This window comes from Nicotiana tabacum, chromosome 22 (assembly GCF_000715075.1).
Source record: "Nicotiana tabacum cultivar K326 chromosome 22, ASM71507v2, whole genome shotgun sequence".
Taxonomy (NCBI): Eukaryota; Viridiplantae; Streptophyta; class Magnoliopsida; order Solanales; family Solanaceae; genus Nicotiana; species Nicotiana tabacum.
The window spans coordinates 116205899-116228605 of NC_134101.1; positions in this window are offsets into that span (position 1 = coordinate 116205899).

Consider the following 22707-nt stretch of genomic DNA (forward strand, 5'->3'; position numbering starts at 1 on the left):
TCTGATTTAATACATGTTATTACTTTATGTGCTTTCATTAAGTTTAAAACCACTTTTATTATTATTTATTTTTTATGGAATTGCAACGTCGTGAAAATGCGTTTCGAACCACGTCACAATCAATGCGCCCGTGGTTGTTAATACATTCCGACTCCGTTGAGATTTGGATCTGGGTCACATAAATGTGCACCCGAATTTAAGAAGGTAAGATTATTAAAATGCGCGCCTGAAGCAATTATCGTATTATTATTTCTGGGTAAGGCCGTGGAATTTTGCTAAACGGCTCATCCCGAAGTCTAAGTAATTTTAATTAAACATTTATCGAGGGCCCCGCGGACGGAGTTACTACATCATTTATTTATTTACTTGGCAATCTAATTTTAATCTAAAACAATTACATGCTGGAATTAACCAATATTATTTAACTAAACAATTTTCTTACAAGTTCCGAAATGGTCTATTCGTTTGATTTTTAACTTAGACAGAGTTACTACACCATTTATTTATTTTTAAACAATATATAGATAGTTCATCCGTTAAGCTATCGTTGGATATTCCACTATATATACATTAAATAGCTACATGATTCCGATTTTTGTAAGCTAAATAATTTATATATACAAATAAAATTAAGAATATAATTCAAAATAAATTTAGAACTTCAATTCTTCATTTTTCGTATTCATGCTTCCTGTTTCAGTTTACAATAATCAGCGTGTCAGTTGTGTACCTGATATTGGAAGCAAAAGAAAATGAAGATGAGAATCAGCAACAGTAATAACAATACAGCAACAACAACTGCCCAGCAACAGTAACAACCCAGTAACAGACCGGTGGAGTAGTAATCCCAAAAACAAAAGCTTCAAGCTTTCATGAAACAACAATTAATTCTGATTTCAAACAATGAAAGAAAGCAGAATATTTTTTTTTAGTTTTTAATTTTATTTTTGAAAGCTTAAATATTTTTCGGAATTTTTTCTTTCTCTTAAATTTTTTCTCTCTATCTCTATCTGTCTTTTTTCAAAATCTGATTTCAAGACCTCTCTATATATATCCCCCAACCCATAAAATTCTTTTAATCAATTAAAATCAACTCATTTTCTCTACCAAACCCATTATCTTCCCACTCATCCCCATTACATTAAATAAACATATCACACCACCCCATTATATTTTGTCCCCCATGCCTAACATAAATAAATGCAAGATTCCCCCACTAAATTTTGTCTTGTCCCCCCTTTATATTAAACAACTATATCACAATTCACCCCATTTCATTTTGTCCCCCATGCTTCATATAAACAAATACAAAAATGTACAATTCCTAAACTACCCCTCCGACCCTATTACAAATTACTATTTATCCCCGAAAGTACTATGAATTAACAAACTACCCATCAGCTATAACACATCAATTAATCAAACTTAACCAAAATATAGACAGTATGATTAATTTCTAACAATGTTCAAACAACAAATTTCATGAACATGATTTCTTCAACATTTCAACAACAAATCATATGAACATGATTTCAACCACAAATCATATGAACACAAATTGAACAACCAAGAACAACTAAAATTTGATTAAACAATATTTTTAGCAACAACAAACCTATTTTCGGATTTAAACAACAACAACAATCAAACAAGTATATTTAGATTTCTAAATTCAATAATATTGAACTCAAAATCAACCATAACAAAATTACAACCAACAATTCCTATATCAAACTTAAACAAGATTATGAGACAAATTCAAGAGATAATCATAAATGATAAACAAAAAATCAAACTATACAAATTTCGGATTCAAAATCAACAAACATAATATGAACATGAATTAAATCTAAAAATAAAAACGACGGATTCAAATGATTAAAACCAACATACTTCCCTTATTACAAATAAATTCTTTTAGGCAAATGACAAAACAAAACCTAAGAAGAAACAATTATGAATTTAAACTTGAACTTAACAATATTAACAATTTCCGGAAAATACATAAAATACATTAAACAAATTGAAGAAACAATTAATTAAACTTCAATTTGTATCTAACTAATATTAAACTAACAAATATTCACTTAAACAATAATACAAACATGAAATAAACATGAAAACAACTAATTAAACTTCTATTTTAAAATCTGAAAATTAATTCAATCAAACACATGAACGCATCAGAAAATTATTTCAACGATGAACAACGAACAAGACAAGAATTGAATCATTTAACGAGTTTGGATTCGGAAAATATCAAAAAAAATATGGACAAAAATAAAACTTAGAACAACTAACCGTAAATGACCAACGACGAACATCGAATGAACTCTAAATGAAACCAACGAAACTTTGACATAACGAAGAAGACGAAGCAAGAGCCGAAGCATGGAATCGTGAAGCAGCAGCGCCGGCAGCAACAACGACGACCCAGCTCCGGCGAACCAGCAACGGTAGCAGCAGCACGATGGAGGAGACATACCCAGCTGCCACGACGAGGCAGGAGAAGCAGCGGCGCCGGTGGTGTTTGATCGATGAAGTAGCAGCTGCGCCGGTGGGGTTTGGACGATGAAGCAGCAGAAGTTGACGCGGAATCAGCTGCCATGGAAGCGAGCGGTCGACGAAGGCAATGGCGGACTGCTTGGTGGAGCTGGGCAGCCATGGATGTCGAGCTCAAGCTCGAGCTTGACGAAAGACGAAGAAGATGAAGTGACGACGCAGAGATAGCTACGCGGACAGCAGTAGCTATGGTTCTTGGGGTCGTTTGGTCATGACGAACTGTTTGTTGATGGTGTTTGGATGAGAGGGAGTGGGGTCAAAGGCAGCCATGGTTGTGCTTTGGAGTTTTGAGGAAGAAGAAGGAGAATAGGGGGGGCGGATGCTTTAGGCATTTTTAGGGTTTTCTTACTTTTTTTTTTGTTTTATTTTGTTTGTACAATAATAGGGGTGTTGGGTTATGGACTGGGTCGACCCAGTTCGAAATGGACTGGGTCATAGGGAAGGTTGGGCCATTTTTTGGGCCTGTGGCTTGAAATCGAAGAAGAGGCCCAATTCCTACTTTCTTTATATTTTCGCTCTCTTTACTTCTTTTGTTTTCTAAAACTAAATTATAAAAATACTTAAACTATTATTAAGAACTAAATTAAGTCATAAAAGCGCAAATTAACTCCCAATATCAATTAACGCATAATTAAATAATAATTAAGCATAAAATTGTATATTTGAACATTAAATGCTAAAAATGCAAACGATGCCTATTTTCGTAATAATTTTTTTTTAAATTTTTGTAAAACATATCTAATTATTAACAATTGTGGAATTAAATCCTATATGCAAAAATGCGACATATTTTTGTATTTTATTAATTTAGCAAATAAACATGCACAGACAAATACAAATAATTATTCAAAATATCACAAAATTGCACACCAAAGAAAAAATCATTTTATTTATTATTTTTTTTATTTTTGGGAGTAATTTTCATATAGGGCAAAAATCACGTGCTTACACTTGCATTTTAATATTTGGCCTTTTTCATTTTCTTCAAGCACTTCATAGTAGTGCGAAACAAATAAGCGCACTCTTTCCGAACGAGGCATGATGTATCTTGAAAATTAAGATTGAGACTTGAAGTCTTGAAAATTGGAGATTGAGAGAAATTTAGATTGAGAAATGAGTATTGAGTATTGAAATGAAGAAGAGGTGGGGTATTTATAGTGTTAGGGAAGGTTAGTTTTGTAAATTGAAAAAAAACGGCTATTTGTGCAATATGGCCGTTGGTGGTCATTGGGGGTGGGGCCCTCATTTTGAATTTTGAAAAATCTTGTTTTGTAGTATATATAGTATACTAGTATAGTATATAATATATATATATATATATATATATATATATATATAGTATACTATATATAGTATGTTATGTATATATATTTCCAAATATAATTTCTTATAATGTTTTGTAGTATATATATATAGATTTTCTTGTAGTATATATTGTATGTTATGTATATATATTACCTTATATATTTTCTTGTAGTATATATTGTATGTTATGTATATATATTATCTTATAAATTTTCTTGTAGTATATATTGTATGTTATGTATATATATATATTTATATATATATTTTTTTTTCTTGTAGTATATATTGTATGTTATGTATATATATTACCTTATATATTTTCTTGTAGTATATATTGTATGTTATGTATATATATTATAGCTTATAAATAATTGCAAGTTAAAGACAAAAAAATATTGCAAAAAGATATTCAAGGGCATGTCTTATAACTTTTATTACCAAAAATGGCATATCTTTCTTATTCTTCCTCCCCCCAATGGAATGACCACACAAAAAAATATTGCAAAAAGATATTCAAGGGCATGTCTTATAAATTTTATTACCAAAAATGGTATATCTTTCTTAATCTTCCTCCCCCCGATGGAATGAGCACAACAAGGTACTAATACCACCATTAAAAGGGAAAAAAACTAAAAGAAGATATGCCAAAAAGTACAAGGTCCACCATAATCTACATTGTATCTCTAACAAATTTTATAAATCCTTCAAGGTTCGGAGAAGGTTGCGTTGGTGGTGGTGGAAATGAAGCTTGTTCATCACCACTTCCGGGCGAAGCAGCATCCTCCGCAAGTTCTTCCATCATTTCTTCATAAGCTTCATCTACCGCCGGTTGTGATTCCGCAATTCCAAAGTTTCTTCTTTCCGAGCAGATCCAATCTCTGAACAGTACAGAATTTTCCAAGCTCTCCCTCATTGACGCTCTATGATCACCTATTTGAAGTCTTGCTTGACTGAAAGCGCTCTCTGATGCAACAATTGAAGCTTGAATAGATAAAATATCCCGAGCCATCCTTGCAAGAACCGGAAAATGTTTTTCCCTTGCCTTCCACCATTCCAAAAGATCAAAAGTGCCGTATGGATTCTCCTTTTCAAGTCCCTGCGACAAATAAACTTGAAGCTCATTTAGATGTGAAGTTTCATCATAATTATCACCTTGAGAACCCCTGAACTCCATCCAAGATTTAAGTGTTTTTAAGCTCGCAGCTCTTTTAGACGATTGTGAACTAGACGAAGTAGGGGTTGGAACATTTGGCCTAGCACGCTCTAAGGCAAGTTTATAATCATTATAAATTGTTTGAGCATTAATTTTAATTGAGGATTTTGCATCTGCAAGTGTAGCAAATTCCTCATTTGAAAGATCTAAAGCCTTATAAATATTTGAGTACCAAAAATGAGGACCTCCTAATTTCATTGTAGGATTTAACATTGCAGCAACACCATAAATAGGAGGGATAGGGAAAAAATATTTTTTAAATTTTTCTTTCATTGCATTTATAGCAAGTTGATAAATTTCTCCACTCTCCGAAAATTCAACAAACAAATCACATAGTGCTGCAATATAAACTAAACAGTTTGAAATAGTAGGATAATATTGCCCAGAAAATGTATTTGTAGCAATTTGAAAATGTTCTAAAAAATCTATAAGAATTTTAACATTCGTCCAATCTTGAGTAGTAAGCATTTCATCGTCATCCTCACCACCCACCCGAGCATTAAATGTTGCATTAATTGGGTTTCTATATTCATATGCAACTACTAAACTTTCGTACATATAATTCCATCTAGTCGGGCAAGCTTTAGGAACCTTTCTTTCTCTAAGGCCATATTCTTCACATTTTTTAAAATATTCTCTTAGTCTACTTCTACGGTTTGAATAAAAAAGCCAATTAAGAGCCATTCTAACCTTTCAATTTCTAAATTTAAAATTCGCATACCATCACCGACAATTAAATGATAAATATGACAAATACATCTAACATGGAATATATTCCTAAATGCGGGATTTAGTGTTGTTGTAAGTATGTCTATAGCACTAGTGTTACTAGAAGCATTATCCATAGAAATTGCCATTATTTTATCTCTAAAGCAAAAATATCTACAAATATCTGCAACAGTGTTAGCTATAAACTTACCTGTGTGACATGAATTAATTATTCTATACGCAATAATGCGTTTTTGCATTGTCCACTCCTCATCTATCCAATGACTTGTAACAGTTAGATAATCACAATCATTACCACTTCTACCAATATCAGTAGTAATAGAAATTCGATTACTTATATGAGTAAATAAATACCGCAAATATTGTTCATATTCATGTTTATATTTATAAATATCGCTCTTAACTGTTGCGCGAGGCCAACCTTTATAAGTAGGATTAAAAACTCTTCTAATATAATGCACCCAATTAGGATTAGAGGGAAAAGAATAGGGTAAGCACATAACGGTAACCATCTTTGCTAATTTTTCACGATCTCTATTTGGATCGTAATATAAAATACCTCCGGTCACAGTGTTAATTCCTGATTGAACTAGATTTGAACCTGTACTAGGGTTAACATCAGAATCTATATGTGTTCCCTCTAGCTGCGCTTTCATTTGTAAATATCTATCTTTATCTCTAGGGTGTGTTTTTATGTGCCTAGTCAAACTACCCGTGCCGCTACGGTCTCCAGTATATTTATGTGCCAGTAATTTCCCACATGTTTTACACTTAGACTTATTTTGTTCTCTTACTTGAGTAAAAAAATTCCAAACTAATGATGTTTCTAGGCGTTTAGGAGGTTGTCTATTAAAACTAGGGGTTTCTATAGGTGGGTCGGGCGGTACATCAGTTGGGTTATTAAAAGGACTAGTAGGTGTATCATCTAAATCCGGTTGGGTTTCATCTTCATCCTCATTTTCAAAGATAGTTTCATTAGGATAAAGAGCATTCATAGTTTCATCATCTAAATTTTCACCTGGTGCAACATTATGGCAAAATTGACTATCGGAAAATTGAAAATAGGGGTTATCACTATCAAGAATAATAGGAGCAGCAGGACGTCTACCAGGTCTGGGTCGGGGAGCCGGGGGAAGGGTAGTAGGTTGGCCACTACTTTCACCAATTTTAGCTTTACCCTTACCACCAAAAATATTTTTCAAAGAAAATGCCATATTAATTATAATTATACTAAATAAAACTAACAAAACTATAATATTAAAACTTAAGAGTTGGAACGCGTTTACCGAATTGCCGAACAACTTCTTGAAAATTGAAAATCGTTGAAGACTTGAATACTTCAATTCACCAACTTTACAATTTTTTCACGAAATTACAACAATAAAATAAGCAATTATAGTAGAGAGATTGATGAATTGGTGAGTAAAAATGAAAGAATGAGGGGGTATTTATAGTTGAGAATTGGGAAAAAGTGTAATTATATAAAGTTTGGAGGCCAAATGGCTATTTTTTAAACTTCCAAACGCTCAAAATTGCAGCCCAACGACTATAATATTAATTTTTGACCGTTGCTATTTTTTTAATTTTTTTTTTTTAAAAAAAAAGTAGCCGTTAGGCCCGGTAAGACCGGCCCAGGCCCGCCAGCCGGTCCCGGGCAAAGCGGTCCCGGGCTCGTGGGCTTTTTTACCATACCCGGCCCGCCACGGGCTTTTTGCACCATTAGGGACCGGCCCGCCAGGCCCGTTAAGCCCGTTAGGACCGCGAGCCCGATCCGGTCCCGGTCCCAGCCCGGCCCACCGTACAGCATTATAAGTGGGTTCATTTGACTCGGGGAGAATGTATTAGGCATTCCCGAGTCCCGTAACTAGTACGGTTGCATACTTGATCTTGTCGGCTTTTAGAATGTTTGAATTGAGGTAAAAACACACAAAGGAAAATAAACATCCAAAAGGTTCGAGGTTGTCCCTTCCTAATAAAAGAAAAATAAAAGAAAATGAAATAAGTCCTCCTAGCCTATACTACGCCTCCATGGATGATACCACGACCTACGTTTACAAATACTTCGGGGCATACCTCGGAAAATATATATAAATTGCACGGGGCATTCCCCGGACAATGAACTAAATGAACGACCTCTTGCCTCAAAACTAACGAAAATCCTAAAGCTTGTCTACCCAGTGTGATCGGCCTAAGCGTGCTCCTAACGAATCTCTTAAAATAAAAGATGACTAAATAAAAGAAAGATCTAATTCATGCTCATATTTTTTTTTAACTCTTTATTTTTAGTAGGCCGAGCCCGATACCTAAAGCATGAAAATAAATCAATTGCTAATGGGCCAAGCCTTTTCCTCAACTCCCCCACTACCCATTCTATACAAAGAGGCATCAAACAATGACAACAAACATGAGTCATAAGAAGTGAAATCAACATCTAGGACAAAGGAAGCGACCAAGATCATCCACGGCATCCAAATTTTGAAGGAAGACCACGAAAGAAGGAAAATTTGAACTAAACTTCAAAATCTCAAATGATCAGGTGTTGTCAACAAGAGCTTTGACATGAATGCACATACTGTAGCATAAACGAATGGACGTGAATCGTTGGTTCAAATTGACAACTACAGTTCGATTTTGAATACTAATCAAATAGGTCACTTAATTTCTTTTAAACATGTATAAACTAGCACTAAAAGAAATTAAGAAGAACTAAGGATAAATCGTCAAGGAAACAGCAGAATCAAAGCAGAAGAATGTCTCATCAATCAAAAGAGAACAACAAAGAACTTTGAGTATGTCGATCGTAAACGACCCTTTAGAAACAGACTCAACACTTCTGGTTACAAATACTCGTAAATAGATCTAAAATAGCTGAAAATCCTTCAAAACAAACAGAAAACTAGCAATCCGACAGCTGAAACAGATTCGAAGAAGAAGGCGAAGATGAATTAAACGCTAACTCACAAAAATACTACGCCGACGTATCAGACGACGAGAACACAAAACACCATAAAAGAAGCAGCATGAGGTAACCTTAACAGCACATCCAACAGATTCTTAGTTCTAATAACTCGGCGATCCAATCTAATCCAACTCATTTAATACCAAAACATAAAATAATGAACGAAGATTATTGAATTCCTCGGATTTCAAAAAACACAACTAGAAATCGAGTAAATTGGATCATTCTTATATCCCTAAATTACCATTAGATTCAATGCTAGACCAAACAAAAGCAGAGACAATTACTCTAAACAATCAATAAGAATTCTCATGATGTACTGCAGCAAGAAACTCAAGAGAGAACGACAGTACTAATAACACAAATTAAATCGAGATGAACCAACAAACTCCACCCATCACCAATAGTTGATTCATGCTCTTAGATGTAAGAAGAAAAGAGAACGAGATGAACCTGTTTAGTCGAAATCCTTTTTAATAACAGTAGAGGAATCAGCAGATACAAAGTGTTGCTCCAAAATGTCGACTGAGAACAGCAACGTAATCGAACAGAAACCGCGAGCCAAACCACGAACCTCGAACGGAAACTTGAATCGGCCCTGCAATTTTGAATCCTAACACAAACTCAAACTCAAACTTCACTCCATTTGTATGTTGTAACAGAGATTGAAATCGGAAGTCAAAAGAGAAGAATCTGGAAGTCAAAATTGGAACCCTCGAACCCCTTTCTTCCGATTTTCTGATTTTTTTTCCCCTGAATTCTGAAATACCACCCCAATATATATGCCAAACTAGAACCTTCTATCCTTGTCTTCCAAGAAAACCCAAAAATTTGTGTGGACCCTACTCAAATCCGAAAACCTTCTGCCCCCAAACGAAAATCCCCTCTTGTTCTCCTTTCTGGATGGTTCTAAGACAAATGGAAGACTAGGATTTAAAGTCTTCAAATCCTACGTCTACCATTAATCCGAATTCTATCCCAGAGAAGCAAGAGCGCGTGGGAAGGGAAAAAATGGAATATCTTCTGGTGTCAGAGGTCATTATGGTTGAGTGACGTGGAGGATGAGGCAAGGGGGACCATGTGGGCGGGGTTGAGGTGGAGCTGGCATGGCTGGGCGTGTTGATGAATGACAGAAGAGTGAAGAGATGAAGGAGAGAGGCGTTGGGCTTGAGGAAACTATGGTTTGGGGATTTAGGGTTAAAGTTGGGTGTATGGGAATTAATCTTGTTTATAGGATTAAAAAGGGTTGGACGACCAGGATTTAAAATTAAAAACGGGGCGGGTCGGTGGGTTTCGCGGGTCAGGGGATTGGGTTGGCTGGGTTGAAGGGGTTATGGGATTGGGCTGCCCAGATTTGAGCATTTTTAGCACCTGAATTGGGCCTATAATTTGGGACTTTAACCCTTTTAAATCAACCAATTAAGAAAACTTAAACCTTTTCTTTACAAAAATGATTTAAAATTAATTACGATTAATTAAAATAAACTATATCATACTATGAAACTATATATATATATATATATATATATATATATATATATATATATATATATATATATATATATATATATATTATTTTTTGTATTTTTCAAGGATTATACTAAAAATAAAATAAACATATGAAAACCATGGCAAACTTAGCATAATACTACTATAAAAATACTAATGAACTTAAATAAATAAAAACAAAAAACAAACATATCTAATAAGATAAATTGAAACTTTCTTTCTTTCTTTTTTCTTTCTTTTTAATTTTATGATTTGAAATTAAAAATAAAATAGGCTAAAATTACATAATAACTCAAGTAGATATTTTAAAATATAAAAATACTAAAATTAACTTTTAAACTGTGCAAGTCAAAAATTACATGTCTACAATATAAATTTACCAATTATATATACTTTAGAAATTATCTCTCTCTCTCTCTCTCTCTCTCTCTCTCTCTCTCTCTCTCTCTCTCTCTCTCTCTCTCTCTCTCTCTCTCTCTCTCTCTCTCTCTCTCTCTCTCTCTCTATATATATATATATATATATATATATATATATATATATATATATATATATATATCTATCTATCTATCTATCTATCTATCTATCTATCTATCTATCTATCTATCTATCTATCCATAATTCCAGTAATGTAGAGCAAAGGAAAAGAGAACATCAATTCCAACATTGACAACCATAAAAAGTTTTGAAGCTTTGAGTTCGAATTTGGGTTTTCAAAAAATATTATTTATTTGAATTGGGTGTTGTTGCAAACAATTGAGGATTTTCTCTACGTCTCTCTATCTCTCAATCCCTAATTCCAATAATGTAAAGCAAAGGAAAAGAGAGCAACAATTCATCCATTGACAGCCATTAAAAAGCTTTGAAGTTTTGAATTCGAATTTGGGTTTTCAAAAACTATTATTTGTTTGGATTCGGTGTTGTTGCAAACAATTGAGAATATTGTTTGGAGTTTATATCTCAATTTTGAGGGTGTTTTGGTGAAGATTAGACTTGATTTTGACTGAATTTCAGATTGAAACTCGAATAAGAAGAAGAAGAAAACATGATATACATTATACTTACGAAATTGTAGTAAAGTTACAGTAAAATTGTAGGTAAATTGTATTCTGTTATAGTAAAGTTGTATTAAATTTGTATAAAAATTGTATTTAAGTGGTATGATATTGTAGTTATATATAACTGGGGTAGAAATAATGTGTCAAAATTGTATAATATATCATTAGTTGTATGAAAAATGTTCACATTGATATTAGGAAAATAAATTTGAGCTAAACTAAAATATTATTTGAAAAAGAGAAAAATAAACTGAAAGCACGATTAGTAATTTCCAGCTGCATGCTTCTGTCGAACTTCTTGTACGTACGCGCAAAGCATAAAACTGCTGCTCCTCATCTTAAAATTTATAGTCAACTTAAAGTCACTTTTACTGGTTTTAGACCAAAAGAAAATATAAAGTAATTCACTTTTCGAAAACAAAACATTTCAAAGGATACGAAATAAGATATTCTTATTATGAAATTAAGACGCAATAATTTACGATTGATTATCTGATAAAAAATCAACTTTTATTAATCGAAAAGAATGGGGCGGGGAGTACTCCTTCTGTTCCACTTATTTATTTGATACAACTTTCTAATATTAATTTGTAACAAGAAAACAATTTTGAATAGTTTATTGAGTAGACACATTTGTTCATGGATCCCAAGAGTTCAAAGCAGTACCAATATTGACAGGCAAACACCTAATCAAAGCAGCAAGAGCAAGGCTGAAAGTGAATGGGAAAACAAAACAGATGTTGCACCTACACTAATACAATTGGAGCAAGTGAGAGCGTTTGATTCAAACTTGTACATGAAACTTCTTTATTTTGACCCTTACGGGATTCCCCAAGTATGACACAGTAAGTGCAAACTGGCTATATTTGTATCCAGGAACTACTACTCGTTTTCAAGAACCAATAAACCTGCATAGCAATAAAACTTAAGTTCCTAACTTGTTCGTATAGAAGTCTACTCAAATTAAAGACAAATTTCCCTGGAATTAGGGAGAAAAAAAAAGAGAAAAGGGTGTAACTAAATCTCTTGATTGAAGGCACTAATAATGGATTGAGAGTTTTTTAAGGTGAAATGTATATATGTTATAAACAAAACTTGTTTAGGCCGGGTAATTAACTAAACATAGCTATTTAGTGTAATAAAGTTTCTCATAGTATAGGGATGTAAAAATCCCTAAATTAATTATACTCCCTCTGGTCCGCAATAAGTGACCAATTTACTTTTGGTACGCCCATTAAGAAAATACTAAATTCTATACAAAAATATCTAGTATGACTAAACTATCCTTAATTAAATATTTAATGTGAGGAGTAAGAAAACTTTTTAGGGATATGTACATAAGAGTAATTTTGTAAAAACAAAATTGAATTTTTTCTTGATTATATAAATGGACACTTATTTTGGACCAAAATAAAAAAGCAAATTGGTCATTTATTGTGGAGCGAAGATAGTAATATTTAACATTAATTACGATTATGTAGGGTTTGCAAGTTGCAACATTCTAGTAATTTTAATGAATTAATAATGGGTTTGCAAGTTGCCAAAAAAAGTTGTTACGACTTACGATGGTCTTAACTCACACTTTGATTGCAGGGTTTGCAAGTTGCAATACTATGATATATTAACTATATTTAGCATCAATCTCGGCAACCAACCGTTTATCAAAACTTAATATGTGTTATAAATAGAATTTTATTTATGGTGAATGTTCATATTTAGAAAGATTTTAGGGTTTTATTACTTGGTGGCTAAGTCACCCTTTCCTATAAATAAATGGTTCTATTCCATTGTAAATCATCCCAAAATCAATAAAAATTCTCTCTCTCTACTTTTCTTTCCAATACTCCTCTTCTTCTTTTATTGTTTCATAACACGTTATCAGCACGAGACTCTAACCAATTGAGTAGAAGCTTTGGGATTAAGCATAATGATTGTCAATTGTTCCATGAACTTCCTCCATGATTAAATTCTGGATTTAAGGTAAGCATTTTACTTTTCTCTTTCAAATTCTTGACATTCTACAATTTAATTTTAAATACAAACAAAGACGATAAATTTTGATTGTAACTCTAATGGAGTTTGAAAGAAATTATAACCACCCAAAGTGGTAAAGTTTCTATGCCTTGCCATGATCAAATTCATGTATGATTATGGGCAAAGAATTGAAAACTTGTCCCATTGATTTTGCTCCATTCTTATTCCCTTAAGAGAATGTGATAGCAGTATGTGATAAGTCTGAAAGAAGACAAAATTATTACCGCGAAGGTATCAATGGATGTGGACGTGACAATAGATGAAATTATAATCGTCATCATTGTGATAATGGGAATAATAAGGATTCTTAAAATAATCTTTCACTTTGTGAAAGTAATATTTGTCATTGATTTGACATGAGATTTTATAAAGCACATAGAGATGATTATGGTCCATTCATGATGCGAATGTGACAACATCTGATTTATGAATACATATGCATTCTTCAAAGAATATGAACGCGCTAGTGGTAGCAAATATACCACATTCACCTCTAGAAGGAGGTTTGAGATGATATAAGAAAATAATGTCATTATTATGGCATGAATGGTCATTGGTCACGTACCTATTGTACACCAAAATATTTTGGTAATGTGATTATTAAAGGACAACAATAATACAAGAAACATATCTTGCATATAATTTTTGACCATGACCATAATGGTATAACTTTCTCCTTGAAAGAGATATATGATCATATGGATGTTGATGAATATGTGGTAGTACAAAATTAATTGAGAGCTTTGGAAGAGCCAATTACCACTATTTTGGAGAAATAAAATTGATTATCAATAAGATATTGTGTTGTAGTAAGTGTCAAAGAAACTTATTTTCTAAAGTATTCGCGAAAGCGGTTGGTCATACTGAGACTATAAATAAAAGAAAGGTTTAATATCTTCTATTACTACAACTTGTAGCGGGGTAATATATATGTGAAAAGTACCCGCTTTATTCTCCAGTTTGTACTATACAAACAAAAGAATGCCATAATAAAGTAGAAGTTTATTGACATAAAACTCATACCATAATAAACTTGGAGTTTATTGATATCCAGTTGGCATAGCTGGGTTAGCCATATCAATTTAAGTATGATGTGCAAAAATAATAGAGAATTCACATGGGTAAATATTAAAGAACTAGAAAGGTCTTTACAAATTCTCTTACATTACTTGTTCTTATTAATTAATAGACCAACTAAAATTGAGATCGAATCCCATGAATGGTGGAAATATCAAAGGTGAATATGGGTCCATTCACCTGCCATGTATACCACATAAGATGCATCTATGAGATGGTTACATGTGCAATTATTATTAACTCGCAACATGGTGTTTTGCGAGGTAACTTGCTCAATAGTTTAATTTCGAGCATAATTTTCAGATTTTCTATTCAAGAAGTTTATCTTGATAAGTTGGTTTACATCACAGCTGGTTTAGCAAAATAATTTATTGAGTGCCTCCACTTAATAGCTAAATTATTGCTGATGAGAACAAAGTTATCTATATCAGTTTGATATAGGTTATATACGAAAGTATATTACATTCTCCCCTCACAAATGGTTCAGGGTCAGAAACCAAATAATTCCATCTTATTATTATTGATGTGCAATGTATATTGATTAACACCATAACACACAAAAATGAGTTCTCAAAGTTGAGGAAACAAGTTAGTTTTTCTAACACGAGGGAGAGACATGATAAACAGTTGAGAAAAAGTTACGTGGAACGAATTATTATTTATATATCTGGATCCTCGAATACGATAATATGAACTTGAAGTTCATAAAAAGATAATTCATCTGCAATATATTGCAAAGTATGCTAGAGGCATTTGCTGACCCAAAGAAAGTAACTATATTCTCATTGCAAATTCTCATATTAAGTCCTAGAAGGAAAAAGTCTATGGTACGCTTAAAGCATATAGAAAAATCGGTTTCAAATAACTTCTTGATAAAGAAGATGAGCAAATGATCAAAATGATCATAATAAGGAGGCAAGTGATCTAGAAGATCATATGACATAACACTTTATAAATTCTCATGAGAGATTCAAGTACCTGAATATATGAATGAAGAGATCTATATGTTATGTCTTTGTGTAAAAATGTTGGAATCGATATAAAATGTTCGTCGATGACATCTATGATACCACTAAATATAGATGAGGATCTTAAGTCTGTCGCCTACAGACACAAAAATATTGGCCAAATGGAAGAGACACAATTCGAATAGAATTGGTTTCATATGAAAGACATATAATTTTGTCTATGTTGTTCAAATACTTGAAAGTATAAAGTCAATGGTATGTGCAATCAGTTTTCGATATCTTATATGTCTAGCATGACATGAAAACTTGATATGCATCTAAAGTCTATTATATGGCTTAACTCATATGACAATCCATGAAGGATTTAAGTTGCTTGAAGCATCTACAATTCTTGATCTTGAGGTACCACTTCCTCAGTACAATTTGTGCACAAATATATCTTGCTATAACTATAAGCATGATAATATTATAGCAAGAGTTTTCACCTCTATGTGATTGAACTGACGATTCCAACAAGATCATATGAAGACAATACATTTATTATGGATGTTGATTTCAAAGTGAAACAAATTCGTTCAAGTTAATATGGTTGATTTATTTATCAAATCTCTACCAACGATCTTTTGAAAAATGACACACAAGATTGGAATGTGAAGGCTCAAGGATGTGAATTGATGCTCTTATCAGGGGGAGTTAATACGCGTTGTACTCTTTTTCCCTCACACGATTTTGTCCCAATGGGTTTTCCTTGCAAGGTTTATAATGAGGCAACCAAAAGGCATATTATTAGATATGTGTACTCTTTTTCCTTCTCTAGAAGTTTTTTCCCATGAGTTTTATTTTAGTTAATGTTTTAACAAGGCACATTATCTGTTAAATATATATTCAAGGGGGAGTGTTATAAATAGAATTTTATTTATGGTGAATGTCCATATTTAGAGATATTCTAAGGTTTATTACTTGGTGGTCAAGTCACCATCTCCCTATAAATAAAGGGTTCTATTCCATTGTAAATAATTTCAAAATCAATAAAAATTCTCTCTCTACTTTTCTCTCCGATACTCCTCTTTCTTCTTTTATTATTTCATAACAATATGATACTTTTGCATTCTTTAATCCATTGGGAATTGCCGTCCCTTGTCTTAAATTTCATATGCTCCAAAAAATATTCAAGAATCTTGATTCAAGGGATATTTTTTCTTGTAATCCTTTTATACTAGAAACTTACCCTTGTGTGTTTCTCCCTGTTCTTTATTTTTCTTTGTTTGTCACTTTTGTAATCGTGAAAGAGATAGCTATTCTAATCATTTTGGTTAAAGAAATAGAGGGGAAGGGACAAATAAAATGCAAGTTGTTTACCCTCAAAATCGGATAACAATTATATTTGTAAGTGGTTTTAAGGATACACAGATTAATTTGACACAAAACAATAAATTGGATTAGATTGAACAAGTAAAGATAAAAATAAGTTCAAACTACACGAATAGGACGGTTTTAGCCTTAGTGAAATGTTCACTTACGATCCGGGCTCACTATAGTCAACACTGATGAACAAGAGGAAAAAGCTAAATAATAGAAAAAATGATAATATATTATCTTGGAATGCGAGATACAATGTGCTTCATGAATTATAATATACCCTTTATATAGTATGAGAGTCCTACATTAGGTACAACACTATAAAAGGTAAAAAAAAATCTTCTGATTAACTGATTGCCGGCTCCTTATCAAAATGTGCCGAGATCCCTGTCGTGATATCCGGCCGGTCGCGGATATTTCGGCCTTCCGTTGGCTATACTGGATTGTCCGATAATGTTCTTTGAAATCGCTCGAGGTCAAGACCAACCGAAGTTGCAACCCCTATATTCTTGAGGGCAGGCGTCATGCCCTCGAATTCCGAATCGACGAGACTTTTGCCTCGATGTCGGCCCCTTGTCATTATGTCTCGAGCCTGGCTTATCTTTTCGAAGGCCGGGGTGCACCATGGGCATGATTTTACCCGTATATAGATAGTCCCCTTGTTTTTTCAGAGAATAAGTTGACGAGAAACGACATGAACTCTCCGATTCCTTCTTCAATACGTCTTATCAGAAACGACAAAAATGCGAAACTTCTCGCCTTAATGGCATTAAATGCATGTCGACCGCCGGTTGGCCGTTTCTGGACATGAAACGTCGCCTAACTATCATAAATACCCCTTTCTTTATTCATTTTCACTTTACATCAACCTTTCTACCCCCGTACCCTTATAATTACAATACCCTTTAGCATTTTTACCTCCGATACTCAAGGTCTTTTGCAAATTTTGTTTTTACCCATCTTCTTCTCAAGCCAACAAGTCTAATCCTTCAACTTCCTTTCTTTCTTCATTTTTTCAGATCCTCCCCTATTTTTACCTTCTAAAATAATGGCAAAGACTTATAAAACCGTTCTCTAGAAAGAAACTCCTTCTACTTCACAACTGGCCACTGAAGTCGAAAAAACCGCTCTGGGCATGGCCATTGATGAACCGGTAGTGGAACTGCCCTTGAAAATGTTTATCCTCGGGGGATGCTCGGTCAATGACGATTCCAAAGTTGAAAAACCTTCCTCCGTATGGGGTTGGTGCGAGGAGGTCTTGAAATACATCTGCTTGATCACCGAAGAGGTCCTCCATACAGTCCAGAAAGACTACAAGTTGGCCGACAAACACTACGTGATCCCCGACACCGAGGAGGCCATTACCACCCATGTCGAGGGATACCTGATTTTTTTAACTTATCCCTATACGTTGGAATTGGTGGACCCGGTAATCATAGATTTCTATAAGAGGTACGAGGTATGCCTCGATCAGATTCTCCATGTGGAAGATCGCGATACTCTTATGCTTTTTTTCGTTGACAAAGTCGACTAGTGCCGTTTTACTGTGGATCACCTACTCCACTTGTACAGTCCTTGAATGTTTTGAGGGGGGGGGGTAATAAAGCTGGTGCGCCGGGCCAGCAAGGCCATGTTCTCATGTATCGATGAGGACCAGGATCAAGGCTGTCAAGGTCGATTTGTCTGAGTGAGGACCTCAGACTTGATTCTGATCCAATTCGGGTAATTCCCCGAGAAGTGGAATACATCACGTATGTAGAATTTCCCTTCAATCATTGATTTTATTTTTACTTTTCATTTCCTTATCGGTACTCATGGTGAAGCAGCCATCGCTCGAGTCCAGAATGATGACCCTCGACTCAAGGAGTGGGTCGAGGGTATCATTTCACAGATGCCCTATTACAAGCGCTCGTGGCGCAAATTGTCGAAGGGCCGTTGGGAGTCCTGTACCATGGTAAGATCTTTTTCCCGATTAGGTCGTGTTAGGCCTCTCTTTTTATTACCTAGTCCTTATTTCTTTTATTCCCATTTGCAGGCTTGCCTAAAGATGTTGAGCTTAGGCCTCCGGTTGGTGGAGAGGACTTACCTATGGAGTCTTCTTCTTCGATGCGGTTCCAAGAGAAGAAAAGAAAGAGGGCTCCGAGTTCCCCGAGCTCAGAAAAAAAGCAAACGAGAAGAAGGCTGGTGCGTAAGCCAAATGTAACGACTCGGCCGGTCGTTTCATGAGTTATTGCTCCGTTTCCCCCATTTTTGCTTCTTATTGCTTTGTTTATCAGGGCTATGTTTGGTTGGCTCGGGTTCGGAGAGGTTTTTGTAAGGTTTGAGACACTTAGTCTCTTTTGAGAAAGCTTAAGTTGGAAAAGTCAACCTGATGTTGACTTATGTGTTAGAGGGATCAGATGTGAGTTTCGATGGTTCAGATAGCTTCGGGAGGTGATTTGGGACTTAGGAGCATGATTGGAATGTGTTTTGGAGGCCCGGAATAGATTTAGGCTTGAATTGGCGAAATTGAAATTTTGGCGTTTTTCAGTTGATAGGTGAAATTTTGATATAAGGGTCGGAATGGAATTCCGGAGGTTGCGGTAGGTTCGTTGTGTCATTTGGGAGGTGTGTACAAAATTTCAGGTCATTCGGACATGTTCTAGTAGAGATTTTAATCAAAAGCGGAATTCGGATTGGAATCTTAGGCTTGATCTCGATGTGATTTGGGTGATTCGATGTTGTTTAAGGTGTTTTGAGGATTGGTACAAGTTGGGTAGTGATTTATGACGTGTCTGTGTGCTTTTGGTTGAGGTCCCAGGGGCCTCAAGGTGATTTCGGATGGTTGTCGGAAGATGGGAATTTAGAAATGGCAGCTGAAGTGTTGGAACTATTGTCATAACCGCATCTGCGGTTAGGAGGTCACAGGTGCGACCCCCGCAGATGCGGAAAAGAGACGCAGAAGCGGAAGAGGCCAAGAAGAGCTGGAGCCGCAGAAGCGGCTAGGTAGGCGCACCTGCGGTAGCGCAGGTGCGTGAATTTCTTCACAGATGTGGCACCTGGGATTTAAGTGACGACCGCAGAAGCAGTTCTTGGTCCGCAGAAGCGGGTGCTCGGGAGCGAGATATGGTCCGCAGGTGCGAAAATCCTGGGCTAGAAGGTATAAATTGTTTACTTTGCGAATTTTTGGGTTATTCCACCATTTCTAAGTCGGTTTTGGAGCTTTTTGGGATATTTTGAAGAAGGAATTCGAGGGAGCTTCGTTGGGGCAAGATTGTTGAACCTAAAACTCGTTTCTATGGTATTATTTCATAGATTAGAGCTGTAATTATGGAAATTTAAGGGTTAAAATTTGGGAAACTAGGGCTTGGTATTGGAGACCTTAACTTAAGGATTTGAGGGGCCATTTGTGGTCGGATTTTGGGACTTTTGATATGTACGAACTTGTGGGGAAACGAGGAATCTATTGATGTACCTTTTATCGAATTCTGAGATGTGGGCCCGGGGGCCGAGTTTTGGTTAATTTCGGAATTTATGTTGTAAATTGATTATTTTCGTATGGGCTTCGTTCCCTTAGCATATTTTGACGTCGTGATTATGATTTTGGATAGATTCGATGCAAGTGGAGGTCGATTCGAGGGGCAAAAGTGTTGCGGGCTAGAGTTTGAACCGGATTGAGGTGAGTAATGATTTTAAATGTTGTCCTGAGGGTACGAAACCTCGAATTTCACATCGTTGTGCTATATTAAGATGACGCACACGCTAGATGACGAGCATGAGTTCGTGCACCTTTGGGGATTGTGACTTAGTCCATCCCGAATGACTGTTTTACCGCATATTTGATTGAAAACTGTTTGCTATCATCATGTTTTGGGCTGAATGCCATACTTGGGCCTCGTGCCAACTATTTGGACCCTTAGGGGATGTTTACTGCTATTTTTCTCACTATTTTGACTTTATACCTGTACTCAGTCATGCTATATTCTACTGTTTTCATAACTCAGCCATGTTTACTCTATTTTAACACATTAAATGATATTTGGGAAAAACATCATGTTTTACTATTGCCCGAGTGGCTTATGGGGTTTTGACTGAGTAAGGCCGAGGGCCTGTGTTGTGAGGATACTTTTGGGTCGGGCTACATGCCGCAACAATGATATACTAATTATGATTATGAGGCCGAGGGCTTGAGATTCTACGCCACGAGGTGGCTTGCTGATATGAGGCTGAGGGCCTATTGATTATGCCACGAGATGGCTTGATTTTGCGCTTGGGCCATAAGGGGACCCTCCTGGAGTCTGTACACCCCCAGTGAGCGCGGGTACCCATTGTGATATGAGATATAGCCCGAGGGGCTGGTGTTGTTCCATGATATTGCCTGAGGGATGGATTCTGTTGACATTGTGCCCGAGGGGTGGATTTTATGTGTTTATCTATTCTAGATGCTTTCCATTAAATTGTTTAACTGTTAAAAAGGTATTTTAAAGAAGCTTAAATTGAACTAAGGTGTTTTCCTTAGATTTCACTATTTTATTGCACTTTACTAGTTTTACTCTGCCTCTTTATAGCATGTTGTTGTGTTTTTACGTGATTTCTTATCGCTCAGTCTTCATTTATTATTATTACTCACTGAGTTGGAGTACTCACTTTACTCCCTACACCCTATGTGCAGATTCAGGCGCTTCAGGTTCCGCTAGCGAGTGTTGATTCTTCCAGCTCAGGCAGATTCAGAGATTCACTAGGTAGCTGCTCGGCGTTCGCAGCCCAGTGCTTCTCCCCCTATCTCATTTTCTCTTGTTTTAGTTCTGTAATAAACTATGTAGACTCTTCCAATTTTAATCGGTTAGTAGATGCTCATGACTGGTGACACCCCGATGTCGTGCTATGTCTATTCCGCAAATTGTATTATTCACCTTTATTTTGGGATTATTATTATGTTAAAGACTTAATTTATATTATTTTAATTGCTAAAAATGAATTGGATGTGTGTCGGCTGGCCTTGTCTTCATGAGAGGCTTCATCATGACCGGGTCTGAGTTTAGGGTCGTGACACCAAAGGAGAGCACCAGCTCCCGAGTGCTCGAATTAGACTCACTCCTCCGACTCAGGGATGAGTCCCAGGAGGATGACCTTTTTCTGGCGCATGTGATGTCTGTGCTCGAGGAACAGGTGGCAGCCGAGAGGGAAACAATGGAGGCCAATCCCCCTCAATTTCAAGAGGCTGATACAATAGTGAGGGTTGAGAACCCTCAGGATGCCGGTTCTGCCCCACCCGATGTCATTAACATAACAGGATCACCTTATTCACGAAATCGATGTTCGGTGAAGCTCAAATGATGAAGGGGCAATCAAATGGTGGGGGAGGGGGGGGTGTCCATGTAGCGGACGATCCCTTCCAAAGCTTTTTGATGGCGTGGACTCCACCGCCACAGAGGACGCCACCATATTAGGTGACTTAGAAGTACCGAGGAAGAGTTGATCCTCCGGGGCAGGTGGGCCTAATTCGAGCCCGAAACTGGTCAACCGGTTCCCTGCCCTGAGTACAGATCCTGGTCAGAAGCAGTCAATTATTGCCACCATTCCGAAGGATGCCCAGGTTCTTTCCGCACCCGTTGGGGTAGGTAATTACCTCTGGTGCCTGGTGATAGGATGACATAAGAAGATCAGGCAAAAATGAATGAGGTGAATTATCTGTTCCTATTCAACAAAGCACAACAGGCGCTGAATCGGGTAAGGTGTTGCAGAGCCTTTTCATTTTTCAGCTTTGGTCATTGGTGATCACAATATTTCTTCTCATATTTTTAGGCCTCGGTGCTTCATCACGAGACCTTCCTCCGGTACCGAGATGAGTTGAGTCAACTCGAGGTCGAAGCCAAAGAGCCTGAGAAGATAGACATGTACAAACTCCTCAGTGAGCAACGTGAGGGAGAGGCTAAGAATCTTCGAGCTGAGTTG